The following is a 20,841-nucleotide window of genomic DNA, read 5'->3' as shown; positions in this document are numbered from 1 at the left end:
TGCAAAACAACCAAGAACATCTGCAACTATGGTGTCTACCCCAGCTAAATGCTGAAACAAAAGAAATGTCACGATGCAAACATCAGCAAGATCACATCTTGACAAAACAAGCTGGAACAATCCCCTCTGTCCCCACTGATGTAGTACACTACCATAATGATCACATACATACTGGCTTTTCGATGTACCAGATGGACTGTGTTACTGTCGGCTATCACCAAGGACAGTTTCCCTATAAATATGCAACTCACCCTGTCAGCGGTATAACTGTTACCACTGTCAACTTCAAAGAAGGCTGTCCAACACGATCACTCTGCAAAGCATTGTCCTTCTTTGCCAACATGTTGGAGCCAAGACCCAATCTATTCTTACTAGTTCGGAAAGGGAATTTCTTTGGGGTGGACTATTGGCTGAGCCAATTCAGCTGAACTAGTTTCATAAAAGGTCAGGAATTGGGAATAGAAAGTAGAGGAAGTTAAGATTCCTGTGTATTGTAAACCTGGCTGAAGGCAAGAAAATCCATTTGTTGGATTGCCTGGAACAGTGCCCCAAATGATATCAGCTCCTGTTTCGCCTGTAGAATCTAGAATTGGATTGTATCCAATATCGGCAGTACAGCTAAGCTGGTCTAAGGCGGCATGGATCTAAGAAATGGATTCCAGCAGTAGTGTATGGCATAAATATTACTTGAAAGAAACGGATCCTATATAGTAATCATGGGAAGTGTCACAAAAAGACTGTGGTTGAGCTGAGATTTGCATAGTTCGTCTGTTGAGTGAGTATCTTAACGGGCGTCTCATTTTCACAGCGAACCTCGTCACAGCACATGCTTCATGGGACAGGTAAAGAAACATTTCATCAATTTCTAAAATACTTTACAATTGAAATGGTGCTTGAACCAACTGCTGCTCCAGCTCCCAGACAACTATACCAGTCTGCAAAACAATACAACAAAAGCCATTGCACCACTGCTTTCTAAGCCAAGGGCTTGGGCTGCTGTTTCCTGAGGCCATCTGTAGCATCCATAAGTATCTATAACTGAGATGAGCTTACTCAGCATAGATGAGGGATCAAACCCTAATCTGTATGATGCAGCAGTACATCAGCCAATTAATTTACATTAGAACATAAGAATTAGGAACAGGAGTAGGCCATTTAGCCCCTCGAGCCTGCTCCGCCATTCAATAAGATCATGGCTGATCTAGTCGTGGACTCAGCTCCACTTATCCGCCCTCTCCCCGTAACCCTTAATTCCTTTATTGCTTAAAAATCTATCTATCTTTGACTTGAAAACATTCAATGAGCCAGCTTCAACTGCTTCCTTGGGCAGAGAATTCCACAGATTCACAACCCTCTGGGAGAAGAAATTCTTTCTCAACTCGGTTTTAAATTGGATCCCCCGTATTTTGAGGCTGTGCCCCCTAGTTCTAGTCTCCCCCACCAATGGAAACAACCTCTCTGCCTCTATCTTGTCTATCCCTTTCGTGATTTTAAATGTTTCTATAAGATCACCCCTCATCCTTCTGAACTCCAAGGAGTAAAGACCCAGTCTACTCAATCTATCATCATAAGGTAACCCCCTCATTTCTCGAATCAGCCGAGTGAATCGTCTCTGTACCCCTTACAAAGCTAGTATATCCTTCCTTAAGTAAGGTGACCAAAACTGCGCGCAGTACTCCAGGTGCGGCCTTACCAATACTTTATACAGTTGCAGCAACACCTCCCTGCTTTTGTACTCCATCCCTTTCGCAATGAAGGCCAACATTCCATTCGCCTTCCTGATTACCTGCTGCACCTGCAAACTAACCTTTTGGGATTCATGCACAAGGACCCCCAGGTCCCTCTGCACCACAGCATGTTGTAATTTCTCCCCATTCAAATAATATTCCCTTTTACTGTTTTTTTTCCCCAAGGTGGATGACCTCACACTTTCCGACATTGTATTCCATCTGCCAAACCTTAGTCCATTCGCTTAACCTATCCAAATCTCCTTGCAGCCTCTCCGAGTCCTCTACACAACCCGCTTTCCCACTAATCTTTGTGTCATCTGCAAATTTTGTTGCACTACACTCTGTCCCCTCTTCTAGGTCATTTATGTATATTGTAAACAGTTGTGGTCCCAGTACTGATCCCTGTGGCACACCACTAACCACTGATTTCCAACAGGAAAAGGACCCATTTATCCCGACTCTCTACTTTCTGTTCGCCAGCCAATTCTCTATCCATGCTAATACATTTCCTCTGACTCCGCGTACCTTTATCTTCTGCAGTAACCTTTTATGTGGCACCTTATCGAATGCCTTTTGGAAATCTAAATACACCACATCCATCGGTACACCTCTATCCACCATGCTCGTTATATCCTCAAAGAATTCCAGTAAGTTAGTTAAACATGATTTCCCTTTCATGAATCCATGCTGCGTCTGCTTGATTGCACTATTCCTATCCAGATGTCCCGCTATTTCTTCCTTAATGATAGTTTCTAGCATTTTCCCCACTACAGATGTTAAACTAACCGGCCTATAGTTACCTGCCTTTTGCCTGCCCCCTTTTTTAAACAGAGGCGTTACATTAGCTGCTCTCCAATCCGCTGGTATCTCCCCAGAGTCCAGAGAATTTTGGTAGATTATAACAAATGCATCTGCTATAACTTCCGCCATCTCTTTTAATACCCTGGGATGCATTTCATCAGGACATGGGGACTTGTCTACCTTCAATCCCATTAGTCTGTCCAGCACTACCTCCCTAGTGATAGTGATCATCTCAAGGTCCTCCCTTCCCACATTCCTATGACCAGCAATTTTTGGCATGGTTTTTGTGTCTTCCACTGTGAAGACGGAAGCAAAATAATTGTTTAAGGTCTCAGTCATTTCCACATTTCCCATTATTAAATCCCCCTTTTCATCTTCTAAGGGACCAACATTTACTTTAGTCACTCTTTTCCATTTTATATATCTGTAAAAGCTTTTACTATCTGTTTTTATGTTTTGCGCAAGTTTACCTTCGTAATCTATCTTCCTTTCTTTATTGCTTTTTTAGTCATTCTTTGCTGTTGCTTAAAATTTTCCCAATCCTCTAGTTTCCCACTAACCTTGGCCACCTTATACGCATTGGTCTTTGATTTGATACTTTCCTTTATTTCCTTGGTTATCCACGGCTGGTTATCTCTTCTCTTTCCGCCCTTCTTTTTCACTGGAATATATTTTTGTTGCGCATTATGAAAGAGCTCCTTAAAAGTCCTCCACTGTTCCTCAATTGTGCCACCGTTTAGTCCTTGTTTCCAGTCTACTTTAGCCAACTCTGCCCTCATCCCACTGTAGTCCCCTTTGTTTAAGCATAGTACGCTCATTTCTGACACAACTTTCTCATCCTCAATCTGTATTACAAATTCAACCATACTGTGATCACTCATTCCGAGAGGATTTTTTACGAGGAGATCGTTTATTTTTCCTGTCTCGTTACACAGGACCAGATCCAAAATGGCTTGCTCCCTTGTAGGCTCTGTTACATACTGTTCTAAGAAACAATCCCATATGCATTCTATGAATTCCTCCTCCAGGCTACCCCCTGCGATTTGATTTGACCAATTGATATGTAGGTTAAAATCCCCCATAACTACTGCCGTTCCTTTTTCACATGCCTCCATTATTCCCTTGATTATTGCCCGCCCCACCATGAAGTTATTATTTGGGGGCCTATAAACTACGTCGACCAGTGACTTTTTCCCCTTACTATCTCTAATCTCCACCCACAATGATTCAACATTTTGTTCATTGGAGCCAATATCATCCCTCATAACTGCCCTGATATCATCCTTTATTAACAGAGCTACCCCACCTCCTTTCCCTTCTTACCTATCTTTCTGAATCGTCAGATACCCCTGTATGTTTAATTCCCAGTCTTGGCCACCTTGCAACCATGTTTCTGTAATGGCCACCAAATCATACCCATTTGTAATGATTTGTACCGTCAACTCATTTACTTTATTTCTAATGCTGCGTGCATTTAGGTTGAGTGTTTTCATCCTAGTTTTTAAACCATGATTTTTAGTTTTTACCCCTCCTGCAGCCCTTTTATATTCAGTGGACCTTTGTTTTTTGCCTTTGGTTTCTCTGCCCTCCACTTTTACTCATCTCTTTTCGGTCTTTTGTTTTTGTCTCCTTTTTGTTTCCCTCTGTCTCCCTGTATTGGTTCCCATCCCCCTGAGGCATCTGGGGTCCTTTTTTGGGGAGGTTCGGAAAATTGTTCTACTTTGTGGAATGAAAACAGTAACAGGGGAATAATTTGAAAAGGAGAAACAATATAGCCAAAAAATCAGTCGTTCAAATTAAGAAGGACAAGGAGAAAAAAAATGTGAAAGGAGAGAAAGTGAAAGAAGTGAAATTTTTTAAAAGTTCAATACAAAGCTAATTTGGAGTTGGAATACAAGATTTGGGCACATTTCATGAAGCCCTTGCACTTAAATATTAGTACATCTTTAATCAGCATCCAAAGTTTTTTGATTTTGTGCTAACTCTGGAATACATACATCAACCAAAAGTGCACCTTTTTATTTCATCCCTTCTCAAACACCACAAATGGGAGGCTGAAATGGTCCAACCCACAGACTGTTTCACAACTACCATCAACACCACTTGAAAATGATCTGATTAACATTAGGCATGATGAAAAAGAAAGGGATGGCAATTAAAGTTTTCCCATCCACAGAGATACAGGTAACTGATTAACCAAACAGCAGAATGCATGCAGCAGGCAGCACTGGAATTCAAACATGCAACCACCGGAGTCAAATTTTGTTCACGTAATCATTCCAAGCAACATGTACCTTCCATATATATGGGGAATAAATAAGCCTTCTAATTTCAGGGTTCAACCTGATAATTGCCATCTTAAAGATCAATTCCACAATTAGGATCAAACCTGATAAAATGGAAACATTTGGAAATTCCAATGTTGCAGTTATGGTGTAAAAGGGAGGAAGTGGTGAGGATGCAGATAATATGGGCCCGGATTTTGCAGACAGTGGTGAAAAAACTGTCCACAAAGTTTTAGCGGGCTCTAGAGCACAGACTTCTTAATTTCCGGCATCAGTTTGAATTCACAGCCCTCTACAGGGGATCTGTGGCATCTATGAACAGGCCAAGCAGCAGGGAGACTGATCAACCAATCAGATTGAAGAATCCTTTCAGATGGCAAAGCAGGAAATATAAATTATGTTTAAATCATTGTACAGAAAGCAAAATAAAGATTGGGACCTACACATGGGATCAAGGGAGAAACTTAAATAGAAAAACACAAACTTGAAAACAATATCTTATTTTTTTTTTTTAAAGCTGCAGCAACATTCATTTTCTTGAGAGAATGAGACTCCACATTTGTAAAATTAATTTTTCAGGGACTGAGAGGTTGTTCAGCAGTAATTATGACATACGAGTAAAGCTCACTCGCAACATTCTCCGGAGTCTTGACTTGATTTAACAGCAACTGTCCTCCTGAGAACAGACCCACATGTGCACTGCAGGAGTCTTGTCTAAAGCTGCTAAGTTGTGCCAGAGTTCAGGAGCAAATTGGACTTGTTCTTTCTGTTCCTGTGTCCAAAAATGCCCCGCGGCCCAGTCACTGCTGTACTGTCACTGCCTGACTACATACTGTCACTGCCTGACCCCGGACTGCAAGACCATCAGCAGGCCACGGCCATTGCAGGAAACAGCATGAGGCGGCATACCACTGCAGGGAGCAGCGGGTGCTGCTGCAGGAGGGTGACGGCTACAAAGCCAGGTCGCTGATTGCAGTGCCGGCAGGCACAGCAGGAGGGGCGAAGGAGCAGCAAGAGTCCGTAGAGGGAAGTGACCGGGGCCCAAGAGAGGCGCGAGTTTGGGGCCCAGAAGAGGCGAGGGCCCTGGGTCAGCCCACACTGCGATATGTGCGCGCACTAGGCCCGTGCAGCAGAGCAGGTCTCCAGTTGTCTTGGTTAATCCTTGCCACTGGACCAAGACCTAGCTGTGTCAAGCCTGTGTGGTGGCTGGTGTTCAACGGCCATCACACGTTATAAAAATCCACGCACAGGCTCCTTCCACCCTATACTATGTAGTTCAGGACCTGGAATATTAGGTCCTTCATTGAAACACCTGTGAACTCATCCCTTTTTTGGCGTAAAAGCAAGTCATCCTCGCTTCAAGAGACCACCTATGATGATGAAACTCAGTTACTCCTGATTGAACAAAGCTTACCTTTTTCATCATTCTTTAGTGCGATAATAGTGGGTAATTAGTTTAAGTTTATGCCTTTTAACTGTAATTACTGCGCACATTCCATTGACGAATACTGCAACAGCACACGCTGTGGAGGAACAGGTTATTTCTGACAGCAACCTGCAGATTTCCATGTTTAACTGCGCATGTGTGGATGCTGGAAGTTAATATCAGTTTTACCCAGTAATAAAAGGGTGAGTGCTGACAGCCTCGCCGTTATTATTAATGCAAAATCATGGCCATTATACTACTTTGTAAAGACAGCTGTAAATGTTTATTATTTGAAGTACTGTTAACTGTTGCTACCAAAATTGTTTTGCTGACTAAACCCAAAGCTTTCTGATTAAGCTGATAAACTGGAATATTCCAGGCTCCCATTCAAGACTGAATTAAGTCCAGTTGCCATTGTGGTAGTGGCGAGGGAGAGGAGGAAATGAGTAAGAATTATGCTGATTGATTTATCTCAATATATCAGAAATTACTACAGATCAACTCCATTTCATTGCTACAATGAAAAACAAAGCTATTCCCTTGCAATTGATTTCACCAATCTTTTGACCTAAACTCGGAAAAATAAAAACAGAAAAATCAGGAAGGGCATAATTAAAGCATTGACTAATTTATTAAGCATTATAGGCTGTATTTGCTAAAAGTGCATAGCAATTAGAAATCAGAAATTTAATTCATGCAGTGCTATTTGTTAATATGAACTGCTCAATATATTTATCGACATGTCCAAGCAATCACATGGTCATGTCAAAATGCAATCTTCATGGAACAAAAACTTTAAACATCTTAACAGAAAGTTTAAGATTTAACATTCTAAACTATTGGCCTCAAATGTTCAGAATATGAAAAGTCTGTACTTAACAAAGACAAGTTAAACCCCTGATTTTAACTCGGAGCAAGAATTCAGCGTGGGGATGGCAGGTTCGCACCGACACACTGACCTGAGGTCCAGGTCATTTTGACTCCCAGGTCTGAGGTAGAGTCCAAACCCGAATCCTGCCTGAACCTGGCAGGAATGACGTAGAAGCCAGTGGGTATGAGCGGGATATCACGCGGCAACAGACCACACCTTTGGGAACCCAAGGAAACGCTTCTCGAAATAATGTTAGTGATGGGGGCAGTGGGGTGGGGGGGAACTATTGCAAGCCGATCATGGTGGCAGGAAAGGAAGGTGAAACCCAGGGCAGGGGAGGCCAAAGAATTCCTTGTACAGCCCAGAGAAGTACACCCGCTGCTCCTAGCCCACAAGAAACCCCTCAAATAAATTAACATTTTTAACTTACTGCCCCTGGAGCATTCTCATGCCAGCTTCCCCAGGTGCAATGGGAACTGTGTGCAAGTCGCGTGTCCCAATTCCCGGGGCTAAAATAACAGGGTCTGAATGACGTGATCAGACCCTGACTTTTGCATCTCAATGGAATCCCCAGCTGTCAGAGGGAAAGGACCTATGACGTCGGGTTATGGGTTAAAATTGGGTAAACTATGTAGTTATCCAATATTTTGCCTATTGAATGCTTCAGTTGCAAAAGCAGGTAAGCAATAAATTAAAACCCGCCTAAAGTGACACAAGTCAGTGGAGGATAAGAATTGCTATTAACAATAAAACGCAGGTTTGCGAGTAGAGGCAGGCCACTGCTAACTACATTGCATACGTACTGTGGTTAGAGTTCAACACATTAAATACAATTAATATTTGTTCATGTAACTAGTGGCATTCCATCAGCCAGCTAATCGGATACACTTTAATTCGTGTAATTTAGCAAACTGTGTTGGTTAATGCCTGTGAACCCATCTGACTGAGAGAAATTATTTTCATTTGGAAATCACAACTGCTACAGCTTCAGTTCATGACAAGAATATCTGCCGAATGCAGTCTACGTGAATTGTCAGTTAGGTATGTACCAAAAGGCCTTTCCAATCTTCCTGCAGAACTGATTGAAATCTTATGTTCTTACTGACAGCTGCGACACAGTATCTTCTCTACGTATGAGCGAGTTTAACATCCGAAGATTAACATGTCTTGATATTTGATCGCACAGGAGCAAGTGGTGAAAGACCCATGCCTAGATTTCCTGCAACTAGTACTGGGACACTGACGTGGGGGGGCTAATTATTTTAGGTTCATGTTCAATCAGGTTACTTTGCAGGGAGTCATTTTTATTACAGTATTATATATATTGAATTTCTACAATTCAATCTTAGTGAAACAGTTCCATACAGATAAGATGACTGCAGATCTGAGACAAAACAGAAAATGCTGAAAATAAGTCCGTCAACGTCTGAAAAGTGAAAAGAGCTCTCATGAAGGATCTACACCTGAACCTATGTTTTCTCATTCAGATGTTGAGGACCTGCTTTATATTTTCAGTATTTTCTGTTCTTAATACTCTTGGGAGAGCATTAACAAACAAAGCACTGAGATGGTTAATTATCAGTTTAAACCAGGCATTTATTTGTTATCACTTTTGGGTAAACTCGGCAACGCTCCACACTTGATACATGGTAAAACTGTATCCTCATCTTTCCAGTTATCAATTCACCATGCTCACCTCACAACTGCAGCAGGCTCATTGCTTCTTCTAGCATCAATCCACATCCACAGGTGACAGGCTGGCAATTGCTGTAAGGTTCAATCCCAGGAGCACAATCAAATCCCACGGGTGCATAGTGCCCTAGGAAAAGCTGTTTTTTCTCCCTCAAGTACTGTGAAATGATTTTGACTGTTGACGATGTTCTGACAAAGGTTATAGAGTGACAGCCTTCTTTTAATATACGCTTGCTATGCTAGGATTTTCACACCACATTCATGCCTGATTTAGAATCATGGTGGTGTGAAAATCCTAATATAGAGCCACAAACCCCAACTGTCTCTGACTGTTCAGCTTCGAACAAGACTGCACTATCTCCATAATCTTTTCTACCAACAGGAATTAACTAGCAGTTCTGCAGCAACCCTGCTACACATATTATACTCCTGCAAATCTAAACACCATCATAAAACCAGCCTCAGTTGCTTTTGTTTAACGTGACATCTTCCCCTCTCCAATACATTGCAAATCAGAGGTTAGATTTTAAAATGATTCTGCATCCCAATCTGACCGAACTATTTCACATGGTAATAGATTGAAAACCCATTCAAAAGTCACAAAAGCACTATTTGCTTTTTAAGAATCAGCAATATCAACATAAAGGGCATTACATCTGGTAAGTCAGCAACAGCTGCAACAATAAAGACATCCAGGAATTGGATGGTGGCAAATTCTCTGTACTCCTTTGAAATTCCATGGGGCAGATTTGGAATATAATTCCTCCTTTGCTTTTTGCAACTGAAATATTCAATAAGCAAAACATTGGATAGCGACACAGTTTATCTCAAAGACTTTACGACTGAAAAAAAAGTACAGACATTTAACAGGTTAAGCATTTTTTTTAATTTTTTGGGGTGAAAGAAGGGAAAGAAAATTAATAATTTGGGGCTAGCTCTTGAAGCTTGTATAAAAATTATATTGAGTTGTGGTGCTTAAGTATGCTCTTCAGAAGGAGATTGTGTTACTTGCTCAGCTCATTTGTTGTCTAATGACCAACTAGGAACGAGTCTCCTTAGAGAATGTGAAGGGAGGTAAAGCAGGGTTCTCAACATGACATGCTGGGGATTAGAACCAAGTTGATCATCTGTGGAAGACTTAGAAGCCCTCTACTTTAGCAAGGCAGAACTGCAGCACTTCAGGGCACTGTGAAGATTGACCAGCCAGCCTGGCTCATTGTTGTGATATGGAGAGGTAGAACCATAATGCAGGACTGAGATTCTGCAATAAAACTCTAAATGGGTAGTGTGTTCCTGGACAGATTTTCTCTGTGAAGTTTTACCTGGCTGAACCGAGTCAGTGTACGCTTCCACTCAAGATGGCATCTGTGGCACACTGGTAAATATATTCCCCAACACATGACACCAAAACGTGATATTTAGTTGTTATTGCCAGCCCTGCTCCAATGCGATTCCAACAAGGATTGTGTCCCGGTAGAAAAATCTAGGCTCATAAGGCCAGAGGATTAAATGCAATCACTTAAGGAGACAAAGGAGCCGAAATTCAGCCTCCAGATAAGACCTCTGGCCGCCAGAAAGCAGTGGCCACGGGGTAGTGTCGAATGGCCGCTGGACTTTCGGCAGACTGGCCGACGCTCGCAAAATTCTCTTCGGGTTTTTTTTTCCAGTGGTGATCATATCCACCCCGCTGCTGCCAAAGCCTCCTAAGTGTGTTATTAGAGCACGCACCGCCGATGTCCCACCCCGGAAGTGAAATTCAGCTGGAAAAGTCTTCCAGCCATTGGCCGGTGCCGACAGCTTTTGCTGTGTGGCTGCCGTTAAAGGGGAGGGCACACTGCCGCGGCCGCCATCTTATTCTTTTGTGTTGACCGACTGCCAGGTTGGCCCAACAATTATGCCCCCAGGTTCGGCTGGGCCGCCAACAGGCAGCTTGGCACCCCCTCTCGGGCGCCAGTCTGCTAGCCCAGCCAAAACCCTCCCTGGTGGCCCAATGGACATAAATAAACTAATTGCAGAGTTCGCAGCGGCCCTCCCCTTTAACTGAAGGGGAGAGACGTGGTATCGCGCCAGCGCAATGATGTCATCAGCCCAGCGCTGATGACTGACCTCGGCGGAGACTCTGTTCGCTCCTCCACTTCCGCCCAGCTAGTGACGGTCACTCCGTCCCGCCCCCACGATGAGCGACTTCCACCCTGCTCAAAAAGAAATGACAAAGAGCTGAATTTCGCAGGATGGGCCGCTGCATCCATTGCAGTGACCAAAACATAACAAAAAAAATGGTAGGTGCGCCCCAATTCTGGCAGGGGTGATTTTCTGCCCCAAAGACTCTTAATTGGACATAAATGTATAATATTTGGAACAGCGAAGAAAACGTATTACTAATGGATTTTTTAATTTAAACTCGAAATAGACTATAACTTAGTTTGAACCTGAAGTTCTGAGGTAAGCACTTCATGCAGCTTAGAATTCTGTGTAATAAAAGAACACCAAGGCCTGAGCATGACAAGAAACCAATATCTTCAAACATAAAGACTGGACATCAAAATGAGGCAAATGGATGTAAACAATGATAGATATCTGCTCAATTCTCTCAACTTGTAGAAAATTCAATGCTTAAAAAGTTCAAAAAGATCATGGAGCTCTAGGTGCACTAACAGCGGTAGATAAATTGAAGCAACTAGAAGCTCCTACACTTCATAATGAAAAAGGCAAACATCACTGACGAAAGTCAACAATATTCAGGTCAAACTCTGTTTCTCTCTCCACAGATGCTGTCTGACCAGCTGATTTGCAGCATTTTTTGTTTTTATTTCAGATATCCAGCATTCACAGTGTTTTGCTTTTGTATTAAGGTTCAAATACTTCATCTGAAAGCAAGTACCATGTTTATTCCATTCGCAAAGGACACTACATAATTTACAAAAGCCAAGAGTTCCTATCTTGGAGTATCTTCATTCTTCAAATGATATATATTCTCTAAACATGTTGGAATAAAGCCTAGCTTAATTGGCTCTGGGAAAATCAAATACTGAGCATGCAGCGACAAATGTGATCATAGACAGTTCCACACAAAATCTCCTACTCCCACAATATATGAAGCTCAAGAGTTGTGTCATGACAGTAGTTCAATTGACCTGAAACAAAATGGAAATTAAAGGCTTGACCCTAGTCACTAACACAATATCCCTCAATCACTTGAGATGGACCAGCTCAAAGAATGACTAAAACTTTATACAAGGTAGCAAATCTATCTTTCTTCATTCAAACATTTTCCAAATACCGAAGTGTATATCACAGTAGTGTAACTCAGGATGGGCGACACTGCTGGTCTAAAACATGTTATGGAGCAATCAAAGCTTAGACTCCTTCATGCAACAGCTTTACAAATCGGAACCGAATTGTGATGCACCATAAAATGGGTGAAATGGCTTAACGTGCCCATCTTCTTTCTTGCCAAATAGCAGCAATGTAGAATGAACTTGACCATCGGCACACCTATTTCTGCTTGGTATTCGGTTTGCCTTGAGGCTTCTGCATTACAGACAACCAACTGTCAAAATTGCTACAATTCCTTCATACAAGAGTCGCATATCTCTTTAGTTTTCTGCAATGTTCCAATTCTAACTCCTGTCTGGCAGATGGAACAGAAACTCATTGCCCAAACGAAAAAGAAGACATTTTTGGTAGAACCAATGTCCTAGGGGGAGTGTTTGCTGGTGCTATTGGAGAGGAGTTAAACTAATATGGCAGGGGGATGGGATCCTATGCAGGGAGACAGAGAGAAATAGAAGAAGGGCAGAATCAAAAGATAGAAAGGAGAATAGTAAAAGTGGAGGCAGAGAAACCCAAGGCAAAAAGCAAAAAGGGCCACATTACAGCAAGATTCAAAAGGGGCAAAGTGTGTTAAAAAGACAAGCCTGAAGGCTCTGTGCCTCAAAGCGAGGAGTATTCGGAATAAGGTGGATGAATTAACTGCACAGATAGCAGTTAACGGATACGATGTGATTGGCATCACGGACATGGCTCCAGGGTGACCAAGGCTGGGAACTCAACATCCAAGGTTATTCAGCATTTAGGAAGGATAGACAGAAAGGAAAAGGAGGCGGGGTGGCGTTGCTGGTTAAAGAGGAAATCAATGCAATTGTAAGGAAGGACATTAGCCTGGATGATGTGGAATCGGTATGGTTGGAGCTGCGGAATTCCAAAGGGCAGAAAACGCGAGTGAGAGTTGTGTATAGACCACCAAATAGTAGTAGTGAGGTTGGGGACAGCATCAAACAAGAAATAAGGGATGTGTGCAATAAAGGTACAGCAGTTATCATGGGCAACTTTAATTTACATATAGATTGGGCTAACCTAACTGGTAGCAATGCGGTGGAGGAGGATTTTCTGGAGTGTATTCGGGATGGTTTTCTAGACCAATATGTTGAGGAACCAACCAGGGAGCTGGCCATCCTAGACTGGGTGGTGTGTAATGAGAAGGGACTAATTAGCAATCTTGTTGTGCGAGGCCCTTTGGGGAAAAGTGACCATTCCTTATTAATATGGAGAGTGACAAAGTTAATTCGGAAACTAGGGTCCTGAACTTAAGGAAAGGTAACTTCGACGGTATGAGGTGTGAATTGGCTAAAATAGACTGGCAGAGGATACTTAAAGGGTTGACGGTGGATAAGCAATGGCAAACATTTAAAGATCACATGGATGAACTTCAGCAATTGTACATCCCTGTCTGGAGTAAAAATAAAACTGGGAAGGTGGCTCAACCATGGCTAACAAGGGAAATTAAGGATAGTGTTAAAACCAAGGAAGAGGCATATAAATTGGCTAGAAAAAGCAACAAACCTGAGAACTGGGAGAAATTTAGAATTCAACAGAGGAGGACTAAGGGTTTAATTAAGAAGGGAAAAATAAAGTATGAGAGGAAGCTTACAGGGAACATGAAAACTGACTGCAAAAGCTTCTATAAATATGTGAAGAGAAAAAGATTACTGAAGACAAACGTCGGTCCCTTGCAGTCAGATTTAGGTGACTTTATAATGGGAAACAAAGAAATGGCAGACCAATTGAACAAATACTTTGGTTCCGTCTTCACTAAGGAAGACACAAATAACCTTCCAGAAATACTAGAGGACCAAGGGTCTGGTCTAGCGAGGAGGAGGAACTGAAGGAAATCCTTATTCGATGGGAAATTGTGTTGGGGAAATTGATGGGATTCACAAAGGAAGATATAAATAATCTTCCGAATGTACTAGGGGACAGTGGGTATAGTGAGAATGAGGAACTGAAAGATATCCTTATTAGGCCGGAAATTGTGTTAGGGAAATTGACGGGATTAAAGGCTGATAAATCCCCAGATCCTGATAGTCTGCATCCCAGAGTACTTAAGGAAGTGGCCCTAGAAATCGTGGATGCATTGGTGATAATTTTCCAACAATCTATCGACTCTGGATCAGTTCCTATGGACTGGAGGGTAGCTAATGTAACGCCACTTTTAAAAAAAGGGAGAGAGAAAGCGGGTAATTATAGACCGGTTAGCCTGACATCAGTAGTGGGGAAAATGTTAGAATCAATCATTAAGGATGAAATAGCAGGGCATTTGGAAAGCAGTGACAGGATCGGACCGAGTCAGCATGGATTTATGAAAGGGAAATCATGCTTGATGAATCTTCTGGAATTTTTTGAGGATGTAACTAGTAGAGTGGACAAGGGAGAACCAGTGGATGTGGTGTATTCGGACTTTCAAAAGGCTTTTGACAAAGTCCCGCACAAAAGATTGGTGTGCAAAATCAAAGTGCATGGTATTGGGGGTAATGTACTGACATGGATAGAGAACTGGTTGGCAGACAGGAAGCAGAGCGTCGGCATAAACGGGTCCTTTTCAGAATGGCAGGCAGTTACTAGTGGGGTGCCGCTGGGCTCAGTGCTCGGACCCCAGCTCTTTACAATATATATTAACGATTTGGATGAAGGAATAGAGTGACATATCTCCAAGTTTGCAGATGACACTAAACTGGATGGTGGTGTGAGCTGTGAGGAGGACGCTAAGAGGCTGCAGGGTGACTTGGACAGATTAGGTGAGTGGGCAAATACATGGCAGATGCAGTATAATGTGGATAAATGTGAGGTTATCCATTTTGGGGGGGAAAAAAAACGAAGGCTGAATATTATCTGAATGGCGGCAGACTAGAAAAAGGGGAGGTGCAACGAGACCTGGGTGTCATGGTTCATCAGTCACTGAAAGTGGGCACACAGGTACAGCAGGCGGTAAAGAAGGCAAATGGTATGTTGGCCTTCATAGCTAGGGGATTTGAATATAGGAGCAGGGCGGTCTTACTGCAGTTGTACAGGGCTTTAGTGAGGCCTCACCTGGAATATTGTGTTCAGTTTTGGTCTCCTAGTCTGAGGAAGGACGTTATTGCTATTGAGGGAGTGCAGTGAAGGTTCACCAGACTGATTCCAGGGATGGCTGGGCTGTCATATGAGGAGAGACTGGATCAACTGGGCCTTTATACATTGGAGTTTAGAATGATGAGAGGGGATCTCATAGAAACATATAAGATTCTGATGGGATGGGACAGGTTAGATGTGGGAAGAATGTTCTCGATGTTGGGGAAGTCCAGAACCAGGGGACATAGTCTTGGGGGTAGGCCAATTAGGACTGAGATGAGGAGAAACTTCTTCACTCAGATAGTTGTTGACCTGTGGAATTCCCTGCCGCAGAGTTGTTGATGCCAGTTCATTGGATATTTTCAAGAGGGAGTTAGATATGGCCCTTACGGTTAAAGGGATCAAGGGGTATGGAAAGAAAGCAGGAAAGGGGTACTGAAGGAATGATGAGCCATGATCTTATTGAATGGCGATGCAGGCTCGAAGGGCCGAATGGCCTACTCCTGCATCTATTTTCTATGTTTCTATGTTAACCTCCAGGTGAGTGCTGGCACACACCTTCAGCAGTGTTTGATATTAGTTTTGTGTTGTACATTTTTTTGGATCCATTGTGTAACACCAATGTGGTTTTTTTTTGCACTGCTGACACAGTGATAGTAAAGGCAGTCAAGGTTATTTTTTTTTTATTCACACTCATTATGTAGGCATTGCTGGCAAGACTGGCATTTATTGCCCATCCCTAGTTGCCCTCAAGGTGGTGATCTTTCTTCTTGAACCAGTACAGACAGTGGTTTCATTCTTTGCCAAAGAATTTGTTTTGAAGTTACATGTGGCACCCAGTCCACATGGAATAAATTCAATTCTCCATGGAAGTGAGGAAACAATCGTGTATTTTTTTTCAAGTAAGTTTTCAAATAACATTGCATATTGTGAAAAATAAATTATTTGGGGTCAGTATGCTACATCAGTATTTTTAGGTACCTAATTTTCTTATTACAACAACGTACATTTATACAGCACCTTTAACATTGTGAAACATCCCAAGGCGCTTCACAGGAGTATTATGAGCTAAAACAATTTGACATCTAGCCGCATAAGTAGAAATTAGCGCAAGTAACCAAAAGCTTGGTCAAAAGGTAGGTTTTACAGAGCATCTTAAAGGAAGAAAGACAGGTAGAGAGGAAGATAGATTTAAGCAGGGAATTCTAGAGCTTGGGGCCGAGATAACAGAAGGTGTGGCCACCAATGGCTGAGCGATTATAATCAGGGATGCTCAAGAGGGAAGAATTAGAGAAGCGCAAACACCTCAGGACGGGGGGGGGGGGATTATGGGGATGGAGGAGATTACAGAGATAGGGAGGGGCGAGGCCATGGAGGGATTTGAAAATAAGGTTGCTTAACGGGAAGCCAATGTAGGTCAGCGAGCACAGGGGTGGGGTGATGCGTGCACGGGATTTGGTGCGAGTTAGGACACGGGCAGCCGAGATTTGGATCACCTCTAGTTTACACTGGGTAGAATGTGGTAGGCCAGCCATGAGTGCATTGGAATAGTCAAGTCTAGAGGTAACAAAGGCATGGATGAGGGCTTCAGCAGCTGAGGCAAGGGCAGAGACAGGCGATGTTACGGAGGTGGAAATAGGCGGTCTTAGTTATGCTGTGGATATGTGGTCGACAGCTCATTTCAGGGTCAAATATAACACCAAGGTTGCAAACAGTCTGGTTCAGCCTCAGACAGAAGGTGGTGGGGAGAGGGATGGAGTCAGTAGCTCGAGAACGAAGTTTGTGGGGGGACCGTAAACAATGACTTCGGTCTTCCCAATATTCAATTGGAGACAATTTCTGCTTGTCCAGAACTGGATGTCAGACAATCAGTCTGACAATTTAGAGACTGTGGAAGGCCGAGAGAAGTGTCATCAGCCTGCATGTGGGAACTGAGTCTGTGTTTTCGGATGATGTCACCGAAGGGTAACATGTAGATGAGAAATAGAAGGGGGCCAAGGATAGATCCTTGGGGATACCAGAGGTAACGATGCGGGGGCGGGAAGAGAAGCCGCTGTCGGTGATTCACAGGCTAAAATTAGTTAGGTAAGAATGGAACCACGCAAGTGGTGTCCCACCCAGTTGGACAGGCATTGGAGGATAGAGTGGTTAACCGTGTCAAAGGCTGCAGACGTCAAGGAGGACGAGGAGGGATAGTTTGTCACAGTCATAAAGGATGTCATTTGTGACTTTGATGAGAGCCGTTTCGGTACTGTGGCCGGTGCGGAAACCGGATTGGAGAGATTCAAACATGGAATTGTGGGAAAGATGGGCACGGATTTGGGAGGCGACAAGGACTTGAGAGGGAGTGTAGAGATGGGGAGGTTGGAGATTGGTCATTGGTCGGCTGTTTGCAATGATAAGGGGTCGAGGGTTGGTTTATTTGAGAGGGGTGGAGAGGGGGACAGTACCTGAGGAGAGAACACCATTAACATGGGAGCCAGAAAAGAAAGTTGGGTAGTCAGCAGTTTGGTGAGAATAGGGCATGGCAGCCCCAACCTGCGAGAGACCATCAGCGGCAGGTCGGGGCCATAAAAGGAGCGGCAGCCATGGGCAGCGTGGCGGCATATCACTTCAAGGTACAGCACGAGCTGATGCAGGAGGGTGACTGCAGCGAAGAGGGACGTCATCAAGGTCCACGTCGGTGATTGGAGCGTGGGCAGGTACAGCAGGAGCGGCGAGAGATTGTAGAGGGACGTGATCGGGACCCAGGAGAGGAGCGAGTTCGGGGCCTGAAGAGGCGTGGGCACAGGAGTAGCATGGGTCAGCCCATACTGTGATATGTGCGCGCACTAGGTCCGTGCAGCAGAGCAGGTCTCCAGTTGTCTTGGTTAATCCTTGCCACTGGACCAAGACCTAGCTGTGTCAAGCCTGTGTGGTGGCTGGTGTTCAACGGCCATCACACGTTATAAAAATCCACGCACAGGCTCCTTCCACCCTATACTATGTAGTTCAGGACATGGAATATTAGGTCCTTCATGGAATCACCTGTGAACACATCCTTTTTTGGCGTGGAAGCAAGTCATCCTCGTTTCGAGGGACTGCCTATGATGATGATGATGGCAATAGGGTCAAGGGAGCTGGGAGTGGGTCTCAAGGACAGGATGAGCTCAGAACAGTCATGAGTGGAGGTCTGTGAGAAACTGGAGGAAGATGTGAGGTCAGGATTAGGGCAGGGGAGAATCCCTCGAGGAAGTTTGGCCTGGTTGGCTAGGGGAAGGATGGGAAGAGGCAGAGGCAGCCGAACGGATGGTCTCAGTCTTAGATACAAAGAAGTCCATGAGCTCCTCACACTTATTGTCGGAAATGAAGGTAAGAGACTGGGGAGAGGGTTTTAAAAAGACAGTTAGTGGAGAATAGAAGCCGGGGTTTATCTTTACATTTCAGAATGATTCTGAAGTGGTGAGCGATTTTGGCAGACGAGAGCAGGACCCGACGATGCTTTATTTGGTCCAACCAGATCTGGCGGTGAATGGCCAAACCAGTTGTCCGCCACATCCGTTCAAGTCTGCATCCCTTGGACTTAAGGGAGTAAAGATCAGGGCTGTACCAGGGGAAACGGCCAGGGTGAGAGAGAGTAATTGTTTTAACAGTGACTAGGGCATCAAAGGTGCTGGTGAGGGTGTGATTGAGCAGATCGGTAGCTGTGGAAATGTCGTGGTGAATGGAAGGCCAAAGGCTGGACAGTTGGGAGTTCATAAGTGTAGTTGTTTTTTCCAGCGGCGGACACAGAAGGAGTTAGGTTTGGTGGTTGGAAGAGGGGTGTGGGTGGAGAGCGATACAAGGAAGTGGTCAGAGATGGCCTTATCTTCAATTGACACGACGGGAGTAGCGAGGCCTCGAGACACGGCAAGGTCGAGTGACTGGCTGTGAATAGGGGTTGAGGGTGGAGGGAGAGATTAAGGGAAGATAGGTTGCTAGTGAACTCAGAGGAGAGAGAGCATGATGAATTGAGATGGAGATTGAAATCACCGAGGATGAGAAGTCATTCAGTGCAGAGGGAGGAAAGTTGTGAAGAAATACCGGTTATAAAAATGTTATGGTACTTGGGTGGGAGGTAGAGAACGAGAATTTTAAATGAGAGGTGAGAGGAGTGGAATAGGGCGAGATGCTCAAAGGAGGAGAAAAAGAAAGTGCCGGAGGAGTAAGGGGACAGACCAAGGTGTGATTTGCTGATGAGAGCCACATCGGCACCACAGTGGTCTGAGCTGGGTAAGTGGTGGAAGGTATAGCCAAGGCAGGGAGGCTTAATTTAACGGTAAGATGTCATCGCTCCTCAACCAGGTTTTCTTCAAGGCCATGATGTCAATGTCATCATCCATGATAAAGCTCATGGTTAAGAAGGGCCTTGTTCACAAGCGAACGGACGTTCTGGAGGGAGATGCGGAGAGGGTCAGTGATGGCTGCCCCACTGCCTGCATCCCATATTTAAATACTTATTAAAAAAATAATGATTTGCAATAAATTTGCCATGTTTGCAACCACTTATCCTTGGAGAACGCATTTCATTAAAACAGAATATGAAGAGATTTCTTGCTTGCTTTGAAAGAATTGAGAAAACCACTGCACTGATATTGATTATGGTGCATTTTAATTTCTTTACACGACACGCAGTGAAGCTTGCAGATTAGTTATAATACAAAAAGATCTTTTTATATCAATGTTTATTTGAAAAACTGAAGCTGATTTTATCTTTACTGAGAAAGCCAACTCTTGAGCTGAGAAATATAAAGATATGCTCAGAGAATGCAAGGCAAGATACAAGCAAGAAAAAGCAATTTAACATATTGTGATGTTAACCCAGCCAGACCATTCTCATTTCCCGTGCTCCTGCTCAATGGAAATCTCCAATTCTTTTTATTTAAATGCTTCATCAATTTGGCATACAGTGCGCGACGCTATCAACTCTAAATGCAGTGGCATCTTAATGTATGAAACATTGATATATTGAATATGTAAATATGTTGAAAATTCTACAAAGGTTCTAATGTAGCCCAGTCTCCTGCATAAAACATAACAATTTTACTTGAATAATTTGCTCTCCCTGTCTTTGGGAGGCCTGATGTTCCCCCCCTATTACTGGGCCTGACAAATTCAGACAGAAAAATACAGGAACAATAATGCTCTCTGTTCTGATTTTAGAGTCATGATAATCAATCTCTAACAATTAGTCAGCAACAAAGCCAGGCAAGAAAAACCCCTAGTGGTGGACAGCTTTAGGAACTATAGGTCCAAAGTCATCTGTTCCTCTCCATATTTTTTTATTCATTCCTGGGACGTGGGCGCCGCTGCCAAGGCCGGCATTTATTGCCCATCCCAAATTGCCCTCGAGAAGATGGTGGTGAGCCGCCTTCTTGAACCACAGCAGTCTGTATGGAGACCTGTTAGGGAGGGAATTCCAGGATTTTGACTCGGCGATGATGAAGAAGCTATGATATACTTTTAAGTCAGGATGGTGTGTGACTTGTCGAGGGGATTTTGCAGGTGATGGTGTTCCCATGCGCTGCTGACCTTGTCCTACGAGATGCCCGACAAGAGACTCCTAAAGCAAGCGTTCTACTCGGAACTCCTACACGACAAGCGAGCCCCAGGTGGGCAGAGGAAACGTTT

The 20,841-nt window shown here is 43.6% G+C and overlaps 1 protein-coding gene across 16 annotated transcripts in view; it reads right to left on the bottom strand.

The window, feature by feature from the left end:
* Positions 1-20,841, bottom strand: part of tanc2a (tetratricopeptide repeat, ankyrin repeat and coiled-coil containing 2a) — a 1,120,879-nt gene that overhangs the window by 469,284 nt on the left and 630,754 nt on the right. The window contains exon 1 of one of the 16 annotated variants that reach the window (XM_070864749.1): positions 8,810-8,852. The exons of the other annotated variants lie outside the window; for them this stretch is intronic. The gene's annotated coding sequence lies outside the window, so the exon portion shown is untranslated. Of the gene's footprint in view, positions 1-8,809; positions 8,853-20,841 lie in introns of those variants that run through there. 16 annotated transcript variants of the gene reach the window in all.

This window comes from Pristiophorus japonicus, chromosome 21 (assembly GCF_044704955.1).
Source record: "Pristiophorus japonicus isolate sPriJap1 chromosome 21, sPriJap1.hap1, whole genome shotgun sequence".
NCBI lineage: Eukaryota > Metazoa > Chordata > Chondrichthyes > Pristiophoridae > Pristiophorus > Pristiophorus japonicus.
The sequence above is the reverse complement of the archived record's forward strand: the minus strand, read 5'-3'. Positions and strand labels throughout refer to the sequence as shown.